General features: G+C 45.3%; 1 protein-coding gene across 4 annotated transcripts in view; it reads left to right on the top strand.

Moving 5' to 3' along the window:
* CNST (consortin, connexin sorting protein) overlaps window positions 1-14,327 on the top strand; it is a 125,499-nt gene extending 111,172 nt beyond the window's left edge. Inside the window, exons 12-13 of one of the 4 annotated variants that reach the window (XR_012122760.1) lie at window positions 4,594-4,636; window positions 5,355-6,364. The gene's annotated coding sequence lies outside the window, so the exon portion shown is untranslated. Of the gene's footprint in view, window positions 1-381; window positions 1,379-4,593; window positions 4,637-5,354; window positions 6,365-13,974 lie in introns of those variants that run through there. The other 3 variants (XM_037013620.2, XM_037013619.2, XM_037013618.2) reach the window with 3 other exon arrangements.
* Window positions 14,328-25,874: the final 11,547 nt, after the last annotated feature.

Genomic DNA, 25,874 nt, shown 5'->3' on the forward strand with positions numbered 1-25,874 from the left:
CTTGAACATGAAATTGAAAATTCATGAATAAATGAATAAAGATTTATTCCACTTAACATAAAAAACATGAAAGACTTCTAAATTTAACAAAGTATATGCACAATCTGTACAATAAAATCTATCGGACATTGCTAAAAGAAAAAAATGACTAAATAAATGGAGAGATGTGATCTGTTCATGGATGGGAAAACTCAGTATTACTAAGATGTCAGTTCTCCCAGATTGTTCCATAGATAGACCTGACATAATCCTGATATTTCCATCAATTTCTAGAAATTGACAGGTGGACTTTAAAGTTTGTGTGGAGATGTAAGTGACCTGGAAGATAGTCAGTGAAACTGTTAGAACAAAATTGGTGGACTTTCACTTTTTGATTTCCAGATTGAATGCTACAGTAATCAAACTGTGGTGTGGCAAAAGGATAATCCAGAAGTAGATCCACATGCATATGTTCAAATGATCTTCTACAAAAGTGCCATGGTAATTCAGTGGGGAAATTCAGATGCTGCTGGAACAACTGCATATCCCAGTGGGAATAAAATAAGCCTAGAACATTACCTCACAACAACACATTAAAATTAACTTGGAATAAATGGATCTAAATATAAAAGGTAAAATTAAAATGTATAAAAGAAAATAGAAAATATTTGTAACCTCTGGGTAAGTTAAGATTTCTTAGAACACAAAATACACAAAGCATAAAAGAAAATTAACTGGACTTTAAAAACTTGTGGTCTTTGAACATGACTAGGAAAAGGGAAAAGCAACCTGAAGATTGGAGAAAAATATCCATAATACATTTATTCTGCTAAAGGCCTTGTATTCAGAATATAAAAGTTTTCTTTCAACTTGATATTTTGACAACCCAGTCAACTTTGAACACCCTCTACAAAAGAAAACATACAAATGACTAATGAGCACATGAAAAGATGCTGAGTATCACTAGTAATCCAGAAAATGAAAATTAAAACAAGGAGATACCATCATACACCTGCTGGAATGACTAAAATTAAACTGACACTACCCCCAGGAATGCAATTGTGGTTCAGCATGAGAAAATCAATGTAGTACATCCCATTAACAGAGTAAGAGGGAGAAAATGACCTGATTATATAAATTGATGCAGAAAAGGCATTTGACAAAATCCAACATTCTTTCATGGTAAAAACCCTCCAACTTTTCAGAAATAGAAGGGAACTTAAGATGATAAAAGGGCATTTAGTTAACATGAAGAAGGATAAACCCACAGTGAGTAAGGTGAAAGACTGAAAGCTCTTCCCTGAAGGTCAGGAACAAAACAAGGATGCTACTTTAAAAATTGCTATTCAACACAGTACCAGAAGTTCTAGCCAGAATCAGACCAAAAAAAAAAAAAAGGCATCCTAAATAAAAAAAGAAGTAACACTCTCTGTTTGCAGATGACTACATATATGTATAATCCCAGAGACCCACAAAAAACCTACTAGAGCAAATAAATGAATTCAGACAAGTTTCAGGGTACAAGATGAACACACAAAAATCAGTTGTGTTTCTTAACACGAGAAATTGACATTCCAAAAAGGAAATTAAAGCAATTTGATTTACAATAGAATCTGAAATAATAAAATACCTAAATTTAACCAAGGAGGAGAAGACTAGGACACTGAAAACTACAAAGTATTGCTGAAAGAAATTAATATCTAGAAAAATGGAAAATTTTCCTATGTTCATGGATAGGAAGATAGTATTGTTGCCAATACTACCCAAGATGATCCATGGATTCAATGCAATCCCTATAAAAATCCAGTCCTTTTTTTATTTTCCAGAAATGGAAAATCCAATTACCAAATTTAATTGCTTTGCAAAGGGACCCAAATAGCCAAAATGGTCTTGAAAAAAGGAAAGACAAAATTAGAGGACTCAAATATTTCCCAATTTCAAAGATTATTATTACAAAGCCACATGAATCAAAATAGTGTAATCTTGGCATAATGACAGATATGGACCAGTGGAGTAGAATTGAGAATCCAGAAGTATTCATCTTTGGCCAGTTGTTTTTTGATGAGGATATCAGGTCCATTCAATGAGGAAAGAATATTCTCTGCAACAGATGGTTCTGGGACAACTGGATTTCCACATGCAATAGAATGAAATTAGACCCCTAACTCATACCATATACAAAAATTAATGCAAAATGAATCAATGCCCTAAATATGAGCTAGACCATAAAACTCTCAGAAGAAAATATAAGGGTAAATCTTAATGATTATGGTTGGCAATGGAGTCTTAGATATAGCACCAAAAGCACAAGCAACAAAGGAAAAGATAAATTGGACTTCACCAAAACTTAAAAATATGTGCATCAAAAGAAATTACCAATAAAATGAAAAGACAGCCCACAGAGTGGGAGAAAATATTTGCAAATCAAATATCTAATAAGGGCTTAGTATCCAGAATATATAAGTAACATCTACAATTCAACAATTCAACAAAAAATAAAAACAACTCAATGAAGAAATGGGCAAAGGACTTAAATACACATTTCTCCAAAAAATACACAAATGGGCAATAAGCACATGAAAAGATGCTTAACATAATTGATCATTAGGAAAATTAAGTATCAAAACCATAATACGATGAATGGAATACATATACATACTACAACGTGGATGAACCCTGAAAACATTGTGCTATATGAAATAATCCAGGCACAAAAGAACAGATAATGTGTGATTACATTTTTATGAAATATCTGTAATAGGCAAATTCAAAGAGACAGAAAGTAGAACAATGGTCACCAGGGGCTGAGGGAAGGGGGAAATGGAGAGTTGTTAATGTTTACAGTGTTTCTGTTTAGGGTGATGAAAAAGTTTTGAAAAAGATAGTGGTGACGGTTGCACAACATTGTGATTATACTTAATGCCACTGAATTGTGTGCTTAAAGATCACTAAAATGGAAAATCTTATGTTACATACCAAAAGATTGACACTACCAAGTGTTGGTGAGGATGTGGAACAACCAAATTATATAACTAGCAGGAATATAATTTTATATAAGAAACTTAGCAGTTTTTTATAAAGTACACATTTACTGCATGACCCAGCAATTCCAAACCTGGTTTCTTAAGAGAAATTAAAATGTGTCCACACAAAAACTTTTCCACAAATCTTCATAGAACTTTATCTGTAATAGCCCAAATGTGGAAAAACCCCAATGTCCATCACTAATCCAATAGAATACTATTCAGCAATGAAAAAGAACAAACTGATGGATACACAAGTGACATGGATGAATCTCAAAGTAATTATTCTGAATGAAAGAAACCAGCAACAAAAGAGTATTTATCGTATGTGTCCATTTTTATAAAATTTTAGAAAGTGCAAAATAATCTGTATGACAGTAACAGATCAGGGGTTCCTTAAAGGGCAAAGGATGGCAGGATGTTGGACTGCAAAGATGACAACAACTTTTGGGATTGATAGAAATGTTATATATCTTGACTGAGGTCATAATTTCATGGGTATATACGTCTTTCAAAATGCATTAAGTTATACACATTACATAGATGCAGTTATGTACATAAATTATACCACAGGAAGAAAAAAATGCTCAGTTTGTAGCTACATGACATCACAAGGTATTATGAGGGGCAAAGGTCTAGTGTCTTTGATAATGCCTTATGCCTCTGTTATTGTTTCTTAGTAAAGTCTGGTAATAAGGTCGCTGGTTCAGAATGCCTTGATTTCACTCCTAATTCTGTGCAAAGCTTTTACATCCCTCTAGTTCCTTCTGACATACTGAGATGATGATTTAAAACTATACTTTATTCAATATAACAGTTCAAATTCCAAAACCAATCTAATTACAGATATTCTGTAAGAACAACCCAGTCTCCCTCTGGCCGGAATGCATTGATCAAAAGTGAAGTTTTGTGATTTTATTGCCTTTCTTAATTGCTTTAGATCAAGGGTCAGGAAGGAGATAGGCACTTAGGGAGCAGAGAAGCTCACATCATTCAAGGGAATGACGACAGCCCATAAAAGGCTGGTTCTTATTTTTCCAAGTACAAGATTGGGGGTTGACAAGATCATACAAATTAAAGAAGAAAAAAGTCCTTGGCTAAGCTTCTGTTCTAGATAGGAACTTTGTACCAAAGTGGCTGTAAATATAGGCAATCTGCTTTTTTGTTTTTCCATTTCATTTTTTTCTTGATTGAAAAAACTAAGTTATTGGAACAGGAATAGTAATTTGGTCAATCTTGGAGAAGAGACTGAGGATATGGGAAAGTTAGGAGGTACATAAGAGCTGACAAAGGGAGGCAAGTCCTTAGAGTTGGAATCTCAGTGGTGAATGAGATCACATTAACTAGCTGTTCAGTCTCTCTGGACTTCAGTTTCCTCATCTATGTAATTTCTAAGAGTACTTCAAACATTAAAATTCTCCAATTTTTTGAACATCCAAAAGCATTCTACTTTCCGTCACTGAGAAAGGACAACTTGGTGGGTAAATGAAATCATCAGATTAGTTGCATAGGGGCTCTTTGAACGTGTACATAGAGGTAAGAGGTGGAAAACACCACAGACTTCGAAGCTTCCTTTGTGCTTTGTGCCCAGAGCCCCTACTGAGGAAGAGACTGCCACATGTGGTTCCTTCTCGGTAAGTTGCTATAGCCTCACCTGATGCACTCCTTGAACCTGAACATGAGGGAGGAAAGTGACCTGGACAAGAACGGGTTCTTTGGAGAGGTCTGAGTCTCCAAAACAATGTAGAATTGGGAATTTTAGTAAATAGTATCTGCTCAAGCAGGCCCTCTCTCAGATCATTTGCATTTTGGGCAGTCTGCACCCAATCCTGGCAGTAGGAAGGAGGAAATGTCCAGTGGACACCAGGAGACAGCTAAGCCTGGAGTCCCACAAACAGCAGAGCCTCTAGAATGGAGCTGGAAAGTCTGACCCTTAAGAGACACCAAGATCTATGTCCCAAACAGAGTTCCGGGCGGCCTGGCACTGGGGGATTATCCTTGATTACATGAGGTGGCCTGGGAAAGGATTTATTTCCTACAAATCAAGAGGCCAGCTACATAGCAGATCTTGTGTGTAATTATTGCCTGGCTGTTTAAATCCATGTTCTCTTAGAGTTACTAGCCAGTATGGACACTAATTTAGTTGTTTCAGAAATGAAGCTGGGATCCAGGGAGTTTTCATGACTTCCTTAAGGTCAGGATCTCTTTGTGCTTTGTGCCCAAAGCCCCTTCTGAGGAAGAGACTGCCACGTGCGGTTCCTTCTCAGTAAGTCGCTGTATTCCTAGGCTTAGCTTTTGATTGCTCCTGCTTTTCACCAGCAACCATTAGCCTCTCTACCTTTTTGTTCACAGCTAAAGAAGGATTTTCTACTTCTAAACAAGAAGTTGGAAATAAGGTATTTCTCTGGATTTGCCACTACATCCTCCTCCTACTGCTCTTCTGTTACACTGTTGTGCCTGGTTCACCATTCGTCTGGGTCTTACATACAGAAAAGACAGCAGAGGCAGTTTCTCCACATCTGCAAGCCACAGGACTGGGGCGGTTGGTGTGTAACCCTTCCATTGCTTGTGTGAGTGACTTGGGAGGTCCTAACAGCAAGGCAGAGGGCTTCCCTGATGTCCCCACTCAGTGCCTGGGGATGACAGGTAAATACAGCATGCCCAGTTAGTGCATGAGACACACTTATACTAAATAAGTACTTGTTTATCTCAAATTCAAATTGGGCATCCCATATTTTTCTTGCTGCATGTGGCAGTCCTATCAATGCCCAAGTGGGTACAGATACAGGACCAGAGGGAGGGGTTCATCAGAGTGAGAGGTAGAGGGGGTTGATTGCACACAAGGAGCTCTGGGAGCAGCTCTCAGCTCTGCTCCCCTTTCTGGATTTGCTAAGCATTGTAATGTCTGGGTCTGTAAGCCAAAGGCCTGGCATTAGCACAGCTGTGAGATCAGTAAATCTGCAAAGGGCAGAATGGGGCCAGAATTTGATGGCATTTGTGCTACTCAAAACTCTGGGTCTGTAGAATTTAAGCTGGTAGTGTTTTGCAAAAGTAAGCCTTTAGAGCTTAGAATGTAATGCAGAAAATTAACGTAGTACCTCACCTGAAGTGAAAAATATTCCAAATGCCAATCTGCATGCTGTGTGCCGTAGTGCCCATCTCACTCCACCGTCTACATTGGATGTACTCCCAGTTTTCAGCTAGCACCAGCTAATACCACAAACATGCGACATGACCTATAATACCCACTTTATTTTAGCTCTTGGGTCATCTGGTTTTCATTCAGGCCTTGTTCCAGATAAAAGATTGCTTGCTGCACCTCGCCAAAATTAAATTATTATTTTCCTCCTTTCATGAAAAAAGACGGATTTTTCATTTGATGTATTCCTAGGCTTAGCTTTCGATTGCTCCTGCTTTTCACCAGCAACCATTGGCCCCTCTACCTTTTTGTTCACAGCTAAAGAAGGATTTTCTACTCTTTTTATTCTCAAAAGTGAGACCAGCTTCTCAGGATGACAGCTGTAGTCTTTCTGTCTGACGTCTTCAGGACAGCAAACCCCATTTTCTATTAAAAATGATTACTCATAAATAGAAGTGCATTAGTGTTAGCTGTGGCCAAAGCCATCTTCCCTTCTGTGCAGAGTGATAAACTGGCGAAAGGGCAGGAAGAGAAGGGTCAGGGCAGCCTGTCCCTGAAGAGCCACAGCCTGTGTGCTCAGATGCCAGGCTCCTTGTGCAGAGTGAGCTTCTGTGTGTCCTGGAAAGAACCCTCCCCAGAGCTGCTTGGCCACTGCAGATTTTAATACAGGACACAGGAAATGCTGTGTGTGCCTGCACATCTGCAAAACATCCTGGATTTGTCAGGAAAAAGCATGAAAGAAGAGCAGGAAAGGCAATAAAAGATAATAGAACTTTAGAAATTATGTATATTGATGAGTGTGTGTGTGGATACATTTTTCCCATCTAGCTAGCTACTACTGAGTTGGGATCAATAATTTAAATAACACTGCTCAAGGGAAACGCTGAAATGGTGAAACAACGAAACTCACCAAATGCAGACCTGAGAGGGGGCAGGGTCTTGGGGGATGAGAAACACACCTGTCTGCAAAAGCCTCCCTCCAGAAGTTGCACACGTGGCCACGGCCTTTGCCTGGGTTGCCCTTCCCCAGAGCCCAGAGGCACTTCTCCAGAGAAGCTTCCACAGCAACCCTCCCGCAGCCTCCCTAGCTGAGTGCTGTCTTAGCTGCAGAAATGGAATGCACAGCCTGCCACTGTGGGAGTTCTGGGGTTGCCAGATGTGGGCCCTTGTCCTTCCCTCCTTAACTTACTACTCAATAGGACTTTTTGGTGGGATAATATGGTAAAAATGAAGTGTTTTTTTCTTATTCAAGTAAGGACTAATCGGGACAATCAGAAGCCTCAGGAAACCTTAGCAAGAGAGAACCCCCGTCTTAAATTCCTGGATCCCTTCTGAGACTTAAGTTCTTGCCTCACAAAATTACAAGGAGGAATGTTTTGTGGGTACACCAGTCTGAACTGGAGACCCCTTGCAAGCACGTGGCCTGCTGGAGGAGGGGCTAGAGCTGGTGGCTGGAGAGGCTACAGAGCCTGCCTGCAACAATTCCTGCTGCATTGTCCAAATGTCCGTTAAACCAGTTAGAACCCAGGCACTGGAGAGTCTTTTGTCTTCCTCAGCAGTGTTTCTAAAATCTGGAGACCACCTATGATGAGGAAGAATGTGTGTTAGTTTTCGTATTTTCTAATATGTTGCCACCAGATTTATTGACATGCCATTTTAATGCTCGTCGTCTTTCCTGTGGTCACTGAGTCACCTTGGGCAGCTGTGGCTGATCTCTGGGGGCAAGCTGGGCCTTCATCCTTGAGCAGGTACAGGCCTGGCGTCTCGTAGCCAGTCCTCCTTGAGTGAAGAAACAGGGCAGGAGAGGGTCCTGCAGTGCACCTCTGGGATAGGGAGGAACTGGCACCCAGACCGCGTCCAAGGTGGACCCCATGCTGGAGATATGGGGAGTCAGAGAGAGGATGCTTGGAAGAGGAAGGAGAATTCTCATCCAGAGGCACAGAGATGCACCTGGCTGCCTGGAGAACTCCCAGCCAATCGGAGCCTGACTCCCCCTCCTCTCCACCAATCAAGGCTTGCACCACCATGCCCTTCCCCCATGCCCTGCCCAGGCCAAACAGAGACAAGCTTCCCACTAGTCACCAATCAAGGCTTCAGACAAAGAATGATGTCATCAAAGCCCACGTGGATTCACTTCATCCTCTAGCTGGACGGTAAATCCCTGCCTGGAGAGTTGGGCCTGCAGGTCTCTTGTCACTAGGTTCCTGTTGTTTAGAGGAGAGCAGACAGAGGAGAGCAGGACAAGGTAGGACAATCTTTAGAGTTTAAATTTAACAGGGCTGTTTTTGTTTTGTTTTTAATTCTCTTGTGTGTTTAGAGTACAAAGTACAGGGTGGAAGAGAGGCAGGTGGGAATCACTCCTCCCATCCTGCACACTGTATAAGAAGGCACATTAATTGAAAAAATGACACTAACTTAGATGTTCATGAGACTCCTGATACTGCAAGAAAATTGTTCCTAATCCCGTTCAGTGAGTAGAATTTACTTCCCCTTGAAATGGAAATCTCGAATCAAAAAAAAAAACTGTCTACTGCTGCCCCCATTTAAAGGCCCTAAGTCATTGCCAATAATACTGGTGTACAATTGAAGTTTTAGTTTGGGGGAGTTTGATGAGAAAAGGGGAGATACATGTGCAGGTTATAAATTTTATAAAGAAAATTTTAATTTTTATTCTAAGAAAGTAAGTCTTACAACTGCTTTGGCTTCTAGGACTTATGCTTAGGTGGAGATCTGCATGTGTGAAACAGAATTAGGCATTAAAAGGACAGCCATCAAAAGCCAATAATGATACATGACTCCATATGCCAATGACGTGATTTAGGCTGCATTAATAAAAACTTACTTTATAAAGCCAGGATTGTACACTGGAGGAAAGACTTGCTGCCTCAACAGCTGGGTTTGCGGACATGGTGAGATTACTTGGTGACTCAGCTAGTTCCATGGGAACGAGGATTCCTAGGCACAGTCACTCAAGATAGCTCTAAAGGTTTATTTCATAAATAAACTCTGTGACAAGCTCACATTGTTTTTCCTCAAATGAGATTCCAAAACCAGGCCTTGACTGAGATCTTGCTCTGCTGCATGCTGGTTGTAGGCTTCCAGAACTGTCTCACCTTCCAAGCGCTGCCTCTCCAGGACCACCCTCTCCCCAGAGCTTCCCACATGCAGTGATGGATCAAAGCCAGGGTATGAAGACCTGCCACTCTTAGCCCAAATCAGGACATCCCTGGAGAGCATCCCAGCCTGCAGATGCCTGTGGGTCGGCCAAGCATGTCCCTCTGCCCACTCCTGCTTTGGTCCCCTCTCCCACAGGGACTGAACTCTGGGACACTGCTTCATAAACATCCAGCAACCGAAACAGCACTTCAGAGTCTGCCTCCCAGGAACCCAGCCGGCAAATAACTCATGCCAGTTCTCTGCTCTGTATTAGTTAGATCACATGTGCAGTGCTGCCCAGGATTGGGACAAAGATTCTACTCAATCTGAAGCACTTTCTATTTGTCAAAGCTGCCTGAAATTAAATAGTCATCCTGTGAGGGTGAGGAGATGGTCGAGAAAAATGCTATTGGAAAGCTGAGGGATGGGTGAAGGGGTGAAATGAAAAAAACTAAGTGGAGGGACTGGACAAGGTCCCTTCCTACATCAAGACCTTAACATGTGTTATCAGTTTGCTAGAACTGCCAAAGCAAAATACACGATCAGCATGGCCTAAACAACAGACATGAGTATTCCCACATTTCTGGAGACTGGAAGTCCAAGGTCAAGGTGTTGGCAGGGTGGCTTCTTCTGAGGCCTCTCCCCTGGGCTTGCAGATGCTACCTGTCCCTGAGTCCTCACCTTTTCTAAGGTCACCAGTTGTGATAGATGAGGGTCCACTCATATAACCTCATTTTACCCAAATTACCTCTTCAAAGGCACTATTTCCAAACATAGTCACATTCTGAGGTACGGACTTCAACATGTGAATGGGGGATGGGGAAAGGGGCACCGATCAGCCCTTAACAATATTCCAGGGTTTTATTGTATACCAGATACATAGTACTCTTTAGCACACATCCTGCCCAATGTTGTTATAAAAGATCAAATTCACTATTTAACTACACAAGACAGGGTTGGCCAAAGTTGTGTTTGAAGGAGTAATCATACAGTTACAGAATTTTAACTGCTAAACAATTAGTCACTTAGTAACCTTTGAAATAATGCTGGCTTCCTGGGTCTAGTAGCTATGGCTACCATTATATTACAGTACTTTATCTAGGTAGGCTTAACATTGGCCAGGGGAGTCAAAGCAGACACACACATTTGCACCAATGTATGTTTATGCAAACGCATACTCCATACCCAAGGGACAAGGCCTTTGTAGATACAATAAGGTAACTGGGTTTTCTGGGGATAACATCTGAGTACAGAAAGAAAAAGGCTGTTACGGCTTCACCTCTTGGATTCATTCAGTATCCATTTACTCATCCATTCAAACAATATTCCTTGAGTTCCAATTACATGGAAAGCATCGTGCTAATTGATTTGGGAAAACCAACCTTGTAAAAATAAAAATCCCACCCCCAAAGGGAACATTTGGGTCAGACAAGCTGAGCTGCTATAATGATGCCTAAAGTACGGCTTCATCGTCATGAGGACTGGCTCCTTCCTGAGTCAGCTGTGTGGCCTTGACCAAATCACCCAGCCTTTTTAAAAGCCTCTGTTTCCTCCTTCATGCAGTGGAGATAATAGTAACACTTACCTTATCGGTTGGCACCCCCAAATGGTGTCTTGGGGAAGCTTTTCCCCATCTTCCGTAACTGTCATCAGCACCCTCCACAGCTGCCTGTGTTAAGTATGGAATCTATGGAAAAACAGCATGTTTACTTGGTGTTCACATACCCCTCTTCCAATCAGATGGCAGCCCTTAAGGCCCTCCTACCCAGAAATCTCCAAAGTACCAGTTTGCCTTCTAGGCTGTGAAAATTAAATGAGAGGATGCAGGCAACACGTTTTCTCCTGTAAATGCGCAATGAGTGTTAGCTGTTAGTAAGGCAGTGTGTGGGTACCTACCCTGAGGGCACGGAGACCAACAGATCCCAGTTTCCCCTCCTCCATCTCAGGACAACACTCTGTACTGGAAAACCTACATCAGGATGTTAAAGGACATTCATGTAAGTAACATAGGGATTCTGCAGGAGAAAGGGTCACTTTCTTTTTTTAAGAATGAGGAATGATTTTGTGGAAGACGTTAAGATTTAATCTGGTCCCTGCAGGACAGCAAGTCCGAGTGAAAGGAATGAGGTAAACAAGGACGTGGGGAAGGCCGGCCACAGGGCATGCTCATTCCGCAGGAAGGTGCCCTGGCGGGATGGGGCCTTTGGCTGGGGTGCAGCGGCTGTTAAGACTAGAGGACATGGTTGAAGCTAAGACATGAAGCATCTTTACAAGATGAGCTGAAGAGGAGGAAGCTGGTGTGGAGTCAGTGAGGAACTCCTGCCAAGTGAGAGAGCATCAGAGGGCCTTCAAGGAGGCGGTTCAGGAGCCAGTTCAGTACCCTTGGGAGGATGGGCTGACCCGGAGTGGGGAGAGGGCAGGGAGGAGGCCAGCAGGAAGGCAGCAGATAAACTGACTGGAGGAGAGAGGATGAGGACCTGAGCTCAGGCAGTGGCCAAGGGGCCGGCAAGGGGCTGTGGTTGGAGGGGCCCACAGCAAGGTGCTCTTCTCAGTTGGTGGTAGAAAACAAGAGGGCACAGGAGTCAGTCAAATACGTCGTGGCCACTTAGCCTCAAACAGAAGTACAGAAAGAATAAAGAGGGTGTAACTCAGGGGGGGAAATGTGTTCCCAGCCTGGGGCAAATAAAACACAAACCACTGAAACCGAAATCAGTTGAGGTAAAAACTAGGTGGGAGAAGGCCTTTTACTGCCTACAAGAATCCTGGCTCCTTCCGTCTACTCCCCCTCACCCGTTTCTCCAGCTGCCACCCTTGCTTCCCATTTCTCTCCCATTTTTTGGCTGGGACACCTACAAACCTCTCCTGTCAGAGCCTGCTTGCTTTTTCACCCACCCTGTGTAAACACCTATTGATATGGAGATGTACTAAGGCCAGGAGAGAGATTCTGGAGATAATGCAGTTTTACCCACCAAGGGGCCTGGAGGAAGAGGGAGTCCTTGAATTTGATATCAGAGTTGTTGACCGGAATGGACACAGTGGCCCCACATCCAAAGGGAGATGTTCAGCAGACATGGAAATTGTCCAGGCCTCAGGTTGAGTCCCTGGCTAGAGATGTGACTCGGGAGCGAGCCCCAGAGATGTGAGCACCAAAATGGGGTGGAGGAGGAGCATGCTAGGGAGGGGGGCACATGTCAGTGCAGGGCTGCAGAGGGTGTAGGAAAGGCCAGAGACAGAGCACACAGATTGATCATCCATCCAGACACGGGGTGTATTAGAATCTGACTCAGCCATCCAGAAGTCAAGCACATGGGGGAGGCTGACAATGAGGCCCTCTGCAGGGCTACAGGGATTCCGAGCAGGGTGTTAACTTTAGGGCACCAGGCAGGGTGGGGTGGGGAGCCCCAGGAGGCCAACAAAAGCTCATCAAAGGACAGGGAGGGTCAGGACTAAAAAGGAGTTTTGGATTAGGAAAGCTTTGAGATCTTGTCAAATGACAAGAGATAAAGAAAAAAATAGGTGAGAACATGGGGCTAGAACTAAATTAGCTATTTTTTTAAATGATAAGGCCCAGTTTGGATGGAGGTCCTGAGAGGGTTTTTGGAAAAGCAGGGGGGTACTGAGGGGGTGCTCAGATGCAACTTACTACCGATTTTATGAAGATGTATATTGTAAACACATGCACACACCCACGAATTTAGGCATTAAAAGAACTATTAATTTAAAAGTGGTTGTCTTATGATAATGGAGTATAGATATTTTTTCCTTCCCTTTTGTATTTTCCAAAATTCTCCAATGAGCGATACTTTTTAAATAGTTAAAAACCCAAGTGTGGGGTTAAAATAGAGGAAGTAACTAGGTAATAGAGTTGAGAGAAGCATGGAATGAGAAGGGATGTGGGACAGGGATTGAGGGTGATGGGCAGGGAGGAGGGAGGGAGAGAAAGGCACAGAGGTTGGGGGAAGCGCAGAATTGGAGGAGAAGCACGGTGAGGTCGAGGGGACAGAGAGGAAGGGTCAGAAGATGCCTGTGGTCATTTTAGGCAGCCCTGATCTCCACCAAGCAAGTGGCTGGACAGGTCACTGCCAGGGAAGAGAAGTGGGATGTCTCAGAGGGATCCTCAAACCCCGAAGGAAACAAGTAGACCCAGTTGTACAAATTCGTGATCTGAGTATCCACCAGGAGAAGGGTCACCTCCCCAGGGAACATGCTTGGCATTAGAATCTCCTCCACTCACCAGTCAGCTCAGAGAGCTCACAGTGTTTTAAATTCGACAGAGGCTCATTGACATTTCCGTGTGAATCCCTTCCAGTGGATCTTTATCTTCCTGAGATGTCTCTCATTGAGCTCTGCTCTCCACTGGGGCATTCCAACGGGGCTCCGCTCTGTCTAGCTGAGCGCAGGGACTGGCTGTGCGGGCCAGGGGTTCAGGGTCAGAACAAATGCGCGGCCCTGGGCCCTGAGCCGCAGCGCACCCTGCGTGGCCAGCTGCCCTCCGCCTGTGGTGGAGCAAACGGCCAGCAGTGAGGCCTCCGCACGTCCTGGCAGCCAGACCAGGCCCTGCTGCCTGCCCCCTTGCCTCCTAATGTTCACAGGTGGCAGAGGACAGTTTAGTTGACGCTTTGGTGTCGTGGGGCTTTTCATTTACCCACTTACTGAGAAATTATTACTATTTCCCAGCATTTGGACGTTCAGAGATCGCAAGACGTGGAGCACCCTGAAGGAGTTGCCAGGCTAGGCTTCCCTGGCAACGAAACTTTCCTGGAAAGGAGTCCCGCGCTCCGGCGCCATCCCTGCGCCGCCCGCACCCCCACCCCGGCCCGCCTCACCGCCCAGAGTCCCGCTCCCCGAGCAAACCCGTGAGGGTTCATTCCTTTCCAACACCCGGACCAGGAGGCTGGGTTGGATGCTTTTCACTCTCATGTGAAAATTAATGGAATGGGTTTTGTGAGATCTTTGCAAGGTAGTTTTGGAGTGCGGCCTGGTGAGCCCCGCACAGCTCTGGCTTACGGTGCCTACCAACCGGAGTGTAACTCACACAAGGCGGCATATCCCCGGCAGCTGGCCCAGTACACTTCATTCAGGGTTGGCTGAGTAAATAAACAATAATGTACGCCTGCGTGGACCTGGCGCACGCCGTCCAGGCTGTTTGTCTGTGTCCTCCACTGCCTGCCTTTGTGACTGCGCTCTGCCTTCTGGGGGCTGCCTGTTGGTGATCACGGGCTTTCCGAGGGAGCAGGCCCTCGCTCCATTCCCCAAGCCAGCACCTCCTCTCCTCCCACTTGTCCCTCATACCCCTGCAGTCAACCTCAGACGTTACCCCACAAGCTTGGGGCCCCCCGGGGTGGGGGGTCCTCCAGGGCCATCTGTGCCTGGAGCACGTGTAATGCGCGTCCCTAAGCACCAGAGGGCAGCCTTAACTCGAAGCACGGCTACGACTGACTCCATGGTAAGTTCTAGGTGGGGAGGCCTGCAGCTTATCATACAAACCAGGATTCTTTTGAGTTGGCACACTTACACTAGGACAGTATAGATGTAAACGGGGGTTTTCCCGGTAAACTGGGACATACAGTCACCCTACTAATGAGCCCAAGGGTCTGGAGAAGAGAAAAATGGATATTTGGAGGGAGGCAGAAACCTCACAAGTCTGTGACTAGGGCAGTTCATTTGCTCAGGAGTGGCTCTGGGGACCTTCAATGTGTTCATGACAGCCTGCAGGCCTGGAACAGGAGGGAGGGTGTTGTCTGTAAACACTGAGCCTGTGGACTAGCTTTTCTCCAGGGACTGACAGCTCTCGATCACCATTACCATCTCATCCCTCCTCACGTTGTCCCTGGCAGAGAAGCAGGAACACTGCAAACAGGGATTTGTAAGATTTCACACGTAGATGTGCAGCCCTTCGGGGAATGGTACAACCCAGCCAAAGGGTACCTGTCTCCGGAAGTCTCTGTAAACATACCTCCCTGTTATGTGCAAATATGGGGTGTCTTGTGAGGGGACCTTCGGTTCTCTCTGCCTGCTAAGCTCTCCCAGTGCAGCGACCGGCTCTGCCCAAGTATGGCTCCAGGCTCCTCACTGCATGCATCAGACAGACCCAGGAATGAAAGGAACCCTTCTGCGTGAGAAGGGCCACACTGCCCATATGAGCTTCAGACTCAGGCTGAGGGAACACTGCTCATCAGCCGGGATCTGGGCTCAGCGTCTGCCGCCTGACTTCTCATACCAGGGGAGAAGACCCCTTATCCTCTCAGAGTGACCCTACTAGGGCTGTGAGGTGAGTAGGACATCTCTGACACAATACAAGCACCAGGGCAGAGACTGAGTCAAACTTTTAACTTAAAAAAAAATTTACATTTAAACAACTTTGGATGAAAACATTAAGGTATCACCTTACCTTATCACAGAAATGTTTTAACTATCTCTGCAGCCTCATTTAGCACTTTTTTTAATGGAAAGAAAATATCATTAATCATTTAAACTGTACAGTAGAGTGGGTTTTAGTATATTCATTTAGTAGGTATAAAAGTTTGCATAAAATTTTCCCCATAGTTATAATCATGATATGTAAGCATTTTTTTGCTCTTTTTCTTCATTTTGCCTAACCCTATCCTCATATTCCTGTTTCCAGGAAGTTGTCACATTTATTTTAAATTGGGGAGACAACAGTCTATCATGTCAATATACCTTCACTTACATAACCATTTTCTGTTCATTGGACATTTGGGCTTCCTACTATAATTATTAATCATATTTATGATGTAAGTAAGTATAATTACAGTAGTCATCACAATAGGAATAATTTTAATATATAATATAGAGTTAGTTAAAAGAATTAATATAGTACTATAAACATTATTATGTAGATAAATCCTTAGTTTGAACCACTTCCTTGGGAATATGTCATATTTGAGGTGTTGGCTTACTGAAAAAAGATAGGGATGTGGTTATTTTTAAGCTATTTTGTTATTTTCCTCCAAAAGACTGTACATCTGCAGTAAACTGAAGGTGCCAGCAGTGTGTGCCTGTGTCTGTTCAGTCTCTGCCCACCACTGGATTTCATATCTTAGTTGTGTTTGCCAGTAGATGTAAAAATGGTACAATGAAGTAATATTAAACTTTGTTTCTTTTACCAGGGAGGAAGCACACTTTCCTATATGATAATTTTAAGTATCTAAAAATAGTCTTCATGTGGTAGAGCTACATTCACTTTATCACATTATGGTCAAAATGACCTACAGCGCCCTGTTCTCATTTGACTCAAATCTAAACATAGCACATAAAAGGTATTAAATATTTATTAGTTGCTTTATGGGTTTTAAATCTAAATCTAAGTATGTATGTCCCCAACAGAGTCATTATCTGCAGTTGTGCAGCTTATCAGTTTATTGACTATAACTCCAAATTATTCACTCTTTTGGACTGTGAAATGGATCTGGCCTTTACATATTTGACCTGCAGAGCTGGCACTGAAGTTTTGTCAGCATCTGGCTCCAGGCACTGTAGAAGGAGAGAAGGTTTCTTTGCGTCCGGGTTCCAGCGTGCTGGCTACAGGGTTCCTGCGGTGTGGGTACCAGGCTCCCATGCTGGCAGCTTCCGCTGCTCAAGCTTGGGCGGTGCATGGCAGCCAGCAGCACCCGCCTGGCCCAGCCCTGCAGTGTTGGAGCAGAGTGTCCCAGTGATAGGTCCATGCCCAGAGAGCTGCTTTCCTCCACACCGTGGACAGCACACTCCCATACCCTTCACTGCAGCCCCCACCGTAACGCCACCATTCAGGCAGTCGCAGCTGCACAGGCGGAATCTCAGCCAGGGTGGAAGTGGGGTCTCCCCAGGGTCTCTTTTGGTCCTATGGGAAGAGGCTGGTCCTTTCATCTCCTATTTCTACATTCACTGGAGTTCTCTGGTTTCTCACTAGCCAGTCCCTCATTATCTTGGACCCGGTATGGTGAGTAACTTTGACATCGAATGTTTCCTGTTTCCATCACCGTGTGATTTCTCCTGACTGGACGTGGATGATGCTAGCTCCCCCATCCGCACACACACCTTAGACAAACTAGTTCTTTAGACGCTTCATAACACAGGCTGCCTGAGAGATCTCGGGGACGAGGCTGGTCAGCCTTGGGTGGGGAGTGGCCCTTCTCACTCCACTGGCATGGTTTTGTGGGCTGACCTCATCCCAGGACCTGGCTGGTCCCACTACATACATGTCCCTGGTGGCAACTGGCCCAGGAGTAGGCCAGCCCAACCTGAGCCAACACAGATATTTTTCATCCTGCGGCTACTGTCTCCCCCTTGAACAGAAATAGGAGGAACGTGAGGGTGTGATGTCAGAACTGCTCGCCGTCCCAGCCCTGCCATGGAGGAGCCTGAGCCTGAGCCTGAGCCTGAGGTCCACAGACAGCGCTGAGACGAGGCGGCAGGATGGGAGGCCCCGCCTTTGGGCCTCCAGCCCTTTCAGGGCAGCTTAGTCCTTTCCTCCCCCCTTTTTCTTACATAACCTAGGCTGACTTAGGTTTCTTCCTCTGGTGACTGAAAAGAGACCTAAATTAACATTTTATAGATCTCACCAGAGCCAGTTCTTGATGCATCATTAGATTCTGTGTGACCAGAAAAGAGAAACAGAACCAACATTTCAAGTTAGGCAAAGGGAGAATTTTGAGGTCTGTTCGTCCAGGTTCAAGACAGTTTTCTATTTTTACAAATCTCCTATCAATCAGAGTAATTCAGGTTCTCCTCTCAAAGCTGTTGTGATTTAACACCTCTGCTGGTTTCCATGACTACCCTCAGCAGCCATGATAACACCAAGACAAAAACCAGAGGACTTGGTAGATTTTACCTATTTTGTGGTCAGATTATGGCCAATTGTAAAAGAAAATGCTCAGTCCATTTAGCTCCTGTCTCTCTCCCATCCTTGGGTTTCCCCAGTCATGTGGACAGATTTATAAGGGCTCTTGAAGGGCTCCCTCTCCCCTCCCTGAGTTTGTGTTCTCTCTCCCAGATGCAGTCCTCTGACTCTGGTGAGATTACAGGGTGACCTAGCTCCAGTTACACGGTTGGGCTATAATGACCCTTGGGGATAGTTGCTCAAAATAGCTCTGCGTTTGTTTTGTAAACATGTTTGTGACAGGCACGCATTAGTTTTCCCAAAGAAGAGGTTCCAAAGACCAACATATGGCTCATAGGCTTTGGGTTTCAGGTTGGGACAAAGGACCCCAGCCTAGCTCCCAAATCCTCATGGGACCCTTCTGACTTCTCCTCGCCTCCCCGGGTGCTCCCCTGGGAAGCAGTCCTCCCAGGAAGGCTGCACCTAATGACGACACCATTGTGTGCCACACGCATGCTTGGATGCGAACAGCATGACCCCTCTCCCATCTTGGCCAAAGCAAAGCCGTCTTCCAGACACTCGGCTGAAAAATTCCAATGAGCTGAGCTTTTCTGCAGCAGGTTAGAACTCACAACTTGATAGGGTATCACCTGAGGGCAGGGATGGGGTTTCATCCCCACCCTATTCACCACAGAGCCCGTGTCATCCTAGAGTCCATGTGTACACACCATGCTTGAAGGAAGAGAGCCAGCTTTTATTGTGTGCCTATTATATGCCCAGCACTCTGTGAGGTGCTTACATGTATGCAAATTGCCTGGGAGGCTCTGTGGCAGAGCAGCCATGCGCAAAGCTCCAGTGCCTGGAAGGCCTGGACTTGAATCCCAGGCCTCACACCTTTGTACCTCAGGTTGTTACTTGCCCTTCCTGAGCCTCAGTTTTCCTGTCTGAAGAATGGGAATAATAATAAATCACCTAATCTTATGTTATGAGGATTAAATACGGCAATGAATATAAACCACATTGTCTGGTACTCAGTAGACATTCAATAAAGTTTAGCTAGTATTACTGTTATTGTTAGTAGTAATAGTGATAGCAGTAGCAGCCACAGAATGACTCTGATCCCAACAGCATCTTCTATGACAGAGTATTGTTACAGAGAAACTTTACGTCTTGAAAAGGAAAAGTTTCAGAATTTATAAGCCTGAATATAGTAGCTCCTCAAATAACAGCTGGTTAAGTCAAAGGACCAAAGCCTGAGTATCCGACACAGGTACTTGGCAGGGAGTTTTGTTTATTCTGCACTTACTGTGTGCTGGGTGCAGTGCTGGGCAACACGATCCATGACCTCATAAAGCTCAAAATCGTACAAGTCTGATGTTTGTGAGCAATGCAGGACAGGTTATATTGCTAAGCTGTGTTGCTGGTAGAAGTGCTGTGTTGAGTGGGGAAAAGTAACTGCTAGAGCACCTACTGTGTTCTAGGCCCTGGATGAAAAACGTTTCCTTATTTAATTTTCCATCCACCCTATGAGGTAGATCTTATATCCCCCTATTAGAGAGGAAGAAACCCTGACTCAACTCCGTGACTTCCCAAGGACACACTGTCAGTGAGTGGCTGAGACAGAGCTTGAACCCAGGCCTCTGGGGCTCTTAAACCCTGCAGAATAGCTCCTCCCAAATAAAAGCTAATATCATCAATGCCATCTTCTAGAAGAGGAAGCTGCAGGTCAGAGAAGGTAAGTGACTTGTCTTCTGGCTGAGCTGGGATTTAAATGCTGGTCCCTCCATGCTATGATCTCAGGCATTCCCATCACACCTGAGAGCCTGTCCCAGGTACCTTTCATCCTACCAGAGAAAGGCAAACACATGTGAAGCTTCTGAAGACTTGGGCATCTTGGCTGTTGCCCTCAATTTAGTGAAGGCTGTGGGTCTGCACGGAGGCACCTGCTGGGGCTCCTGAGAAGAGCCAGCCCTCATTTTACAGACGAGGACACTGAGGCCCAGAGAAGCTCCTTCTGGGCCACTCTCCACTCTCAGTCTCACCCTTTGCCAAGGCTTGGCTGCCTCTCACCCACAAGCCTTCCGTATTCCCAGCTGCCTATAAAACCTGCTCATGCCTCAAAATCTAGTTTTCCTAACTTCCCCTGCTCTGCCTGCAGGACTGGTAGCTACCGAGAAAGGGTTTGTAAGTGGTCAGGTAACATACCACTGTTAATTACCATCAGCTTCCAGTTTTTGGTCCCCAGCGGCACTCTGCAAACGTTTGTTTGAAGAGATGGAAAAATTAAGGAATTACCCGGAACTGCAGCAGCCGGCAGCCAAAAGAGGCTATGCTGAGGCCTTAGCGCAGGCCGTGGGGTGGGGGCGCGCTCCCGCCTTGGAGCTCAGCAGCGCCACCTGCTGGTTTCCCAGGGGAACTTTGTGGGGTGGGGCTCAGAGGCGCGGGTCCTGGCTGACCCGGGGCGAGGGGCTGGAGGAGGGCCCACTTAGAAACACTGCGGCTGCTTTGCAGACCTCTCCTAGGGCCTTAGCACCTTGGTGATTTACCTGTCTACTTTACGGAGGTTCCCGGCCTCACAGGAGGAAAACAATACCAAGTGAACAAAAAAGATGGTCCCATCCCCACAGGGAATGGGGAGAATCCTGTGAAAAATACAAATGGAAATTATAAACCAGGAAACCACATTGTTGTTAAACAGATGAGATCCTCTGGCCACATTTTCATTAACTAATCATATGAGACTGGGACAAACCCCACATTTGTTGGCATTGATGAGCAAGGATGGACACAGACACACACAGCAATGCTCCCCATGCCCACAATTCTGCCCAGCCTCACCTCTCCACCTCCTTCAGAAATTAGAGAGGAAGAGGCAGGCCTAGGGTGAGGGCAGGAGGGCTCAAGCACAGGCAGAACACGGCCCTGGAACCGGAGGTGAGGACATGGCTGAGCGGAAATGAGCCACCTTCTCCAGGAACACTAGGAGCCCCACAGTCATATGGAAAGTCCCTTTCTGGCTCAGTCCCAAAGCCAGTCTCTCTATTAAGTTCTCCAGTTCAGTGCTTCTAGTCTTCAACTCTAGGATTTTTGGGGGGTTATTTTTACTTTTTCATTTAATGGTTCTCTCTGTTGAACTTCTCATTTTGCTCATGCATTGCTTTCCTAATTTTGTTTAGTTGTCTGTGTTCCTGTAGTTTGCTGACCTCTTTAATAGAGCAATTCTGAATTCTTTGTCAGACAGCTAACAGATCTCCATTTCTTTGGGTAAGTTATTAGGATTTCAATAGTTTCTTCTGGTGGGATCATTTCCCTGATTCTTCTGATCCTTTTATGCCTGCACTGGTATCTGTGCATCTGACTACATACTCTCTCTCCTTTTCTAGATTTTATAGGTTTGTTTCAGCAGGGAAGGATCTTCACCTGTCAGCTCGTCAGCTCAGGTGTGCTGAATGGGTCAGCTGGGAGCATTCACGGCAGGTGGGGCTACAGGGATGTCTCACTGGGCAAGGCCACTGGCCATGTTCTGAGGCTGAGTTCCACGTTCAAGTGGATGAGCTCCCTGACTGGCTGGACAGGGCTGCCGCCTGGGCTCTGCCACACTGTGTCCTGGCATGGCTGTGCCCTGGTTGGACTCCACCACAGGGCAGAGCTGTGGTTCATGTCCTGTATCACTCCTGGTGGGTCTCAGACTGTGCTCTCTGCCTGGCTGCTGCTGGCCCAGATCTGCATTCAGGTCACAGGGCCATAGGCTGTGCCCCAAAGTCAGGGGAGGCCACAAGCTGGGCTTCACAGTCGGGTAGGCTGTTGGCTGTGCTCTGCCACTGGGCAGGGCTGCTGGCTTGGCTCCCTGCCCCAGTGGGCTGCAGAATGTCCACTGAGGCTGCCAGGCATCTGTGGCCATGCTTCCCAGAAGGGCAAGGCTGGGCCATGCTGAGCAGTTGGGTGGGACTGTGAATTTGCTTCTGCCCCGACAGGGTGGTAGGGTGTGTTTCATGTCTGCTACAGTCCAAGTGATGGAGGATCTAAATCAGGCAGGAATGCCTACTGGGCTCCCCACTTTGCAGATGGGCAGAGGTTTCTTTACCAGAGGGGGTGTGAGGTCCTCCAGCTAGAAGCACTGGCTGCTGTAAGCCCTGCCTCCTTCTTCCTTTCTATCTGATGCCCTGGTTGAACCCACAGGTTCCACCAGTGATCCCCCTGAGGGAAGACCCAAGGGGGCCTCCCCAGAAGCCTCCCCTCTCCCCAGGAGAGTTGGATGCCCACCTTAGGCTCAGAGAAACCACAGGCCCAGAGGACCCTCTGGTGCAGGCTGTGTTGGCTGTGGAGGTGGTATGGTTAGAGTGTGGCTGTACCCCTTACCCTTCTAATGTGACCCCCTGGTGTCTGTGGTCTGGAGGGTGCTTCAGCCCCAGGCTGAGATTTCCACAATTGTGTCTTGTCCATGGTTAGTTGCCAGCTGGTGTTCTTTTGAGGGGGACTGAAGTCCTGAGCCATCTATGTCTCCACCTGGATGAGGTCACTCCTCCACAGGTTTATTCTTGTCCTTACTTAAGTCATATATACAAACAGATGTTTTCTGCCTAGTATGGATGATTTGGGTCTCCAGATAACTCAGAAATGTGTCTGAAGATGGCTCACCTAGATTTTGCCACTCATATCAGTTTCTCAGTCTTGATTCCAAGCAGTGTGGCTGGAGAGAGAGGGAATTTGCAGGAGACCGGTCTGGTAGAATGTCAGCCAAGGAGAATGGCAGTTATCCCTCAGTATTATTGTGTCCCTGTACTGGCAAAGCACTCAGCACTCATTCTTACCTGTTGATGACCAAGGACACACTCAAGGGCTAGAGGATGGTGCAAATATTTCTATACTATTCCTTTGAGATGACCTTCTACCCTGTGCTCAGACCACTGTGGATGGGCAGGAAGCCCCCCTTCCTTTCCTCCTCTCTGCCTACCAGCTTCACCTCCCACAGCCTGCTGCATTCCAGCCATTCCGGCAGACTCTTCCCTGCTTGCCTGACCCTCACTATTCAGAGGGGAGCAGAGAGAGGACAAATAAACCTCTTTCATGTTACTGTTGACTGCTAGATATTAATAAGGGTTTTTACACTGCTAGGAGACCCCATCCCACTGGGGTGAAGACAGGGCAGGCCACCCGTGCTCCTCCTGCAATGATGTAGGACAAGCAAGGGAGATGCAACCATAACAAAAACGCACGTGAGGCTGCAGCGCTGCACTGTCTTCCTACAGCCCCAATGTGCGTTTCCGCGGTATCAAACTAAACGTATGGGGAAGGCTAGCGAGATCTCATCTTTGGTAAATGTTTCTGCTGGTCTAAAAATGCTTGTTTTTATGTTTACAAGAATGATTTCTGGAAGAGAATGAAACAGATTTCCTAGGATTCAAACCCGACTAAGGCTGCTGCAGTGTGCAGAGCCACTGTTTATATAGACAGAACAGTAGGAAGAGTTATGAGAATGCCCAGGGCTGCTTTTATCCAGGGAACACACAAGCCCATCAGAACACGCAGCCTCTGGGCAAGAGGAACCCAAAAGCACCACCTGGCCACCACCACCAGTTCTGATTCTGACGAAACTGTTTAGTCATGAGAAATCAAGACCCTCTTCTTGGGAGAGAGCCAGAAAGAAACCCAAGGCTTTGGACATGAAACACGAAGTGCCAGGGCACAGTCCAAGGGACCTTAGGCAGGTGTAAAACAGAGATCCGAGTGTCCAACCTGCCAGGTGCTGCTAGTTAAATGAGTTATTTCCTTTTAATCCTTTTTAATCACCCACAAAGTGCTGCTAATTAAATGAATCATATTCCTAAAATGAAATGTTTTGCGTTCATAAAACAAAAGTGGCAATTAAATAATCTCCATTAATTTAGTAATCCCGAGTGTCTTGCCAGTAGGTTTCAGCCCCAGACAAGTTCACTATGGATTCAATGAGACCTAAAAAATGACAGTGGAATGCTCTTGGGGTGAAAGGGCTTTATTCCCACAGTGGCAGGTCAATCATTAGGATCCTGTCCACTCAGAGCAAGTCTGCATGCAGCAAGCCGGTCTCTGTCTCTGGGCCTCTCTGCCCCGGCAGCTGCCTCAGTCTCTGTCCTTGGTGCTACCACCACTCCAGCCTCTGCTCTCCTGCAGCCTTGCAGCTCAGAGCACTGGGCGGGGCTCTTCAAATAGAGTCAGTAATAATGCATTGCTCACACGTGTGTATTGAGCCAGTCAACCAGAGCCACGTGAGAATTCTGGCCACAGGAACCTTCAGTTTTTTCACACAAAGCCATATTATGTGAAATATTATGTGCTAATGTATTTATCACTTTGGTAAGTCATATCATCTCTGTAGTTATAGAATATTTATTATTTGAAATGTTCCAGTTTGCAGTAATTGTGGGTTTTTTCTTACTAGAATTCACAAAAGGTCTTGTTCAAAACAATATCACTGGGTTCAGAGACAATGCAAAATATAGAAAAATGAATAAATACTACTTTGGAAATGAAGTTCATGTTTTGGCACCTGTGTGAGTGCCTGTGTGTATGTGTGAGAGCCCAAAGGTGCCAGGAGTAGGATAAACCAAGGCCTAAAAATCAATGGAACATCATTCAGGGGTCTTTTTGACAATATGCATAACCTAAATCTATTATTCAGGAAACACCAGACAAACACTTACTGATGGATATTCTACACAATAACTTGCCTGTACTCGTCACAGATGTCAGGGTTACAAACAACAAGGACAGACTGACGGACTGTTTCACATTAGAGGGGACCAAAGAGGAACTGCAGAATGGGCTTGTGATTCTGGATTTCATTTTCTCTACTTATAAGGACATTGCTGAGACAGTTAGCAAACTTTGAATACAGTTGGTTGAGGAGCCAATACTATTGCACCAGTATTAATGTTCTCACTTTGACCTTTCTACTGTGATTATGTCAGAGAATATTCTAGTCCTTTGGAAATCGACACTGAAATACTTAGGGTTAAAGGAATATATTGCAATTTACTCTCAGATGCTTCAGGAGAAAAATATGTATAGCTATTGAAGGAAAGGATAATAAAGAAAATGAGGCAAAATGTGAATATTTGGTGAATCTGGGTAAAAGGCATGTAGGGACCCTTTACATTTTCCTTTACTCTTCCCTGCACCTTTCCTGACAATCTCTTAACTACTAGAGTTACACACCAAAGCATCTATGGATGTCATCAGGAAGAGCTTCAAAGACCATGGTGATATTCTATTCTTTTAGCTCCATAAGTACGTGGGTATAAATTTTGTAATTCCTTAAATCATACATAGATGTTATATAAATAAACAGATATGTTAACCAATTGAGGAATTTAAAAGAATTCTATATGTTGGAGGGCTGGAGGAGAGAAAAGGGTGTAAGTTAATTTTTATGCCATAGCAGGAGGATAATAGATAATGATCAAAATTAATAAATGAAGACATAATGGTATAAGTGTATTATTTGGAGTTACTGTGATGAGGCAGCTACTATCAGAAATAGCTAACACAATGAACAGTGTTTGTGTCTAAGCCCAGCCCCCTGAGCTCTCTTCTCTGTGTGTAGTCCTGTGGAGAAAGTGAAGGTTCCTGGTGCCAGAATTCCCACCTGGCCCTGGTCAGCTGGCTCACTGCACATGTGTGGGCAACACATCGTTATTGACTCTATATAAAGAGCTCTGCCCAGTGCTCTGGACGACACAGTGGCATGGCTGTAAAGCTGCAGGAGAGCAGAGACAAGACT

This window comes from Manis javanica, chromosome 11, assembly GCF_040802235.1.
Source record: "Manis javanica isolate MJ-LG chromosome 11, MJ_LKY, whole genome shotgun sequence".
In the NCBI taxonomy this organism is placed as follows: domain Eukaryota; kingdom Metazoa; phylum Chordata; class Mammalia; order Pholidota; family Manidae; genus Manis; species Manis javanica.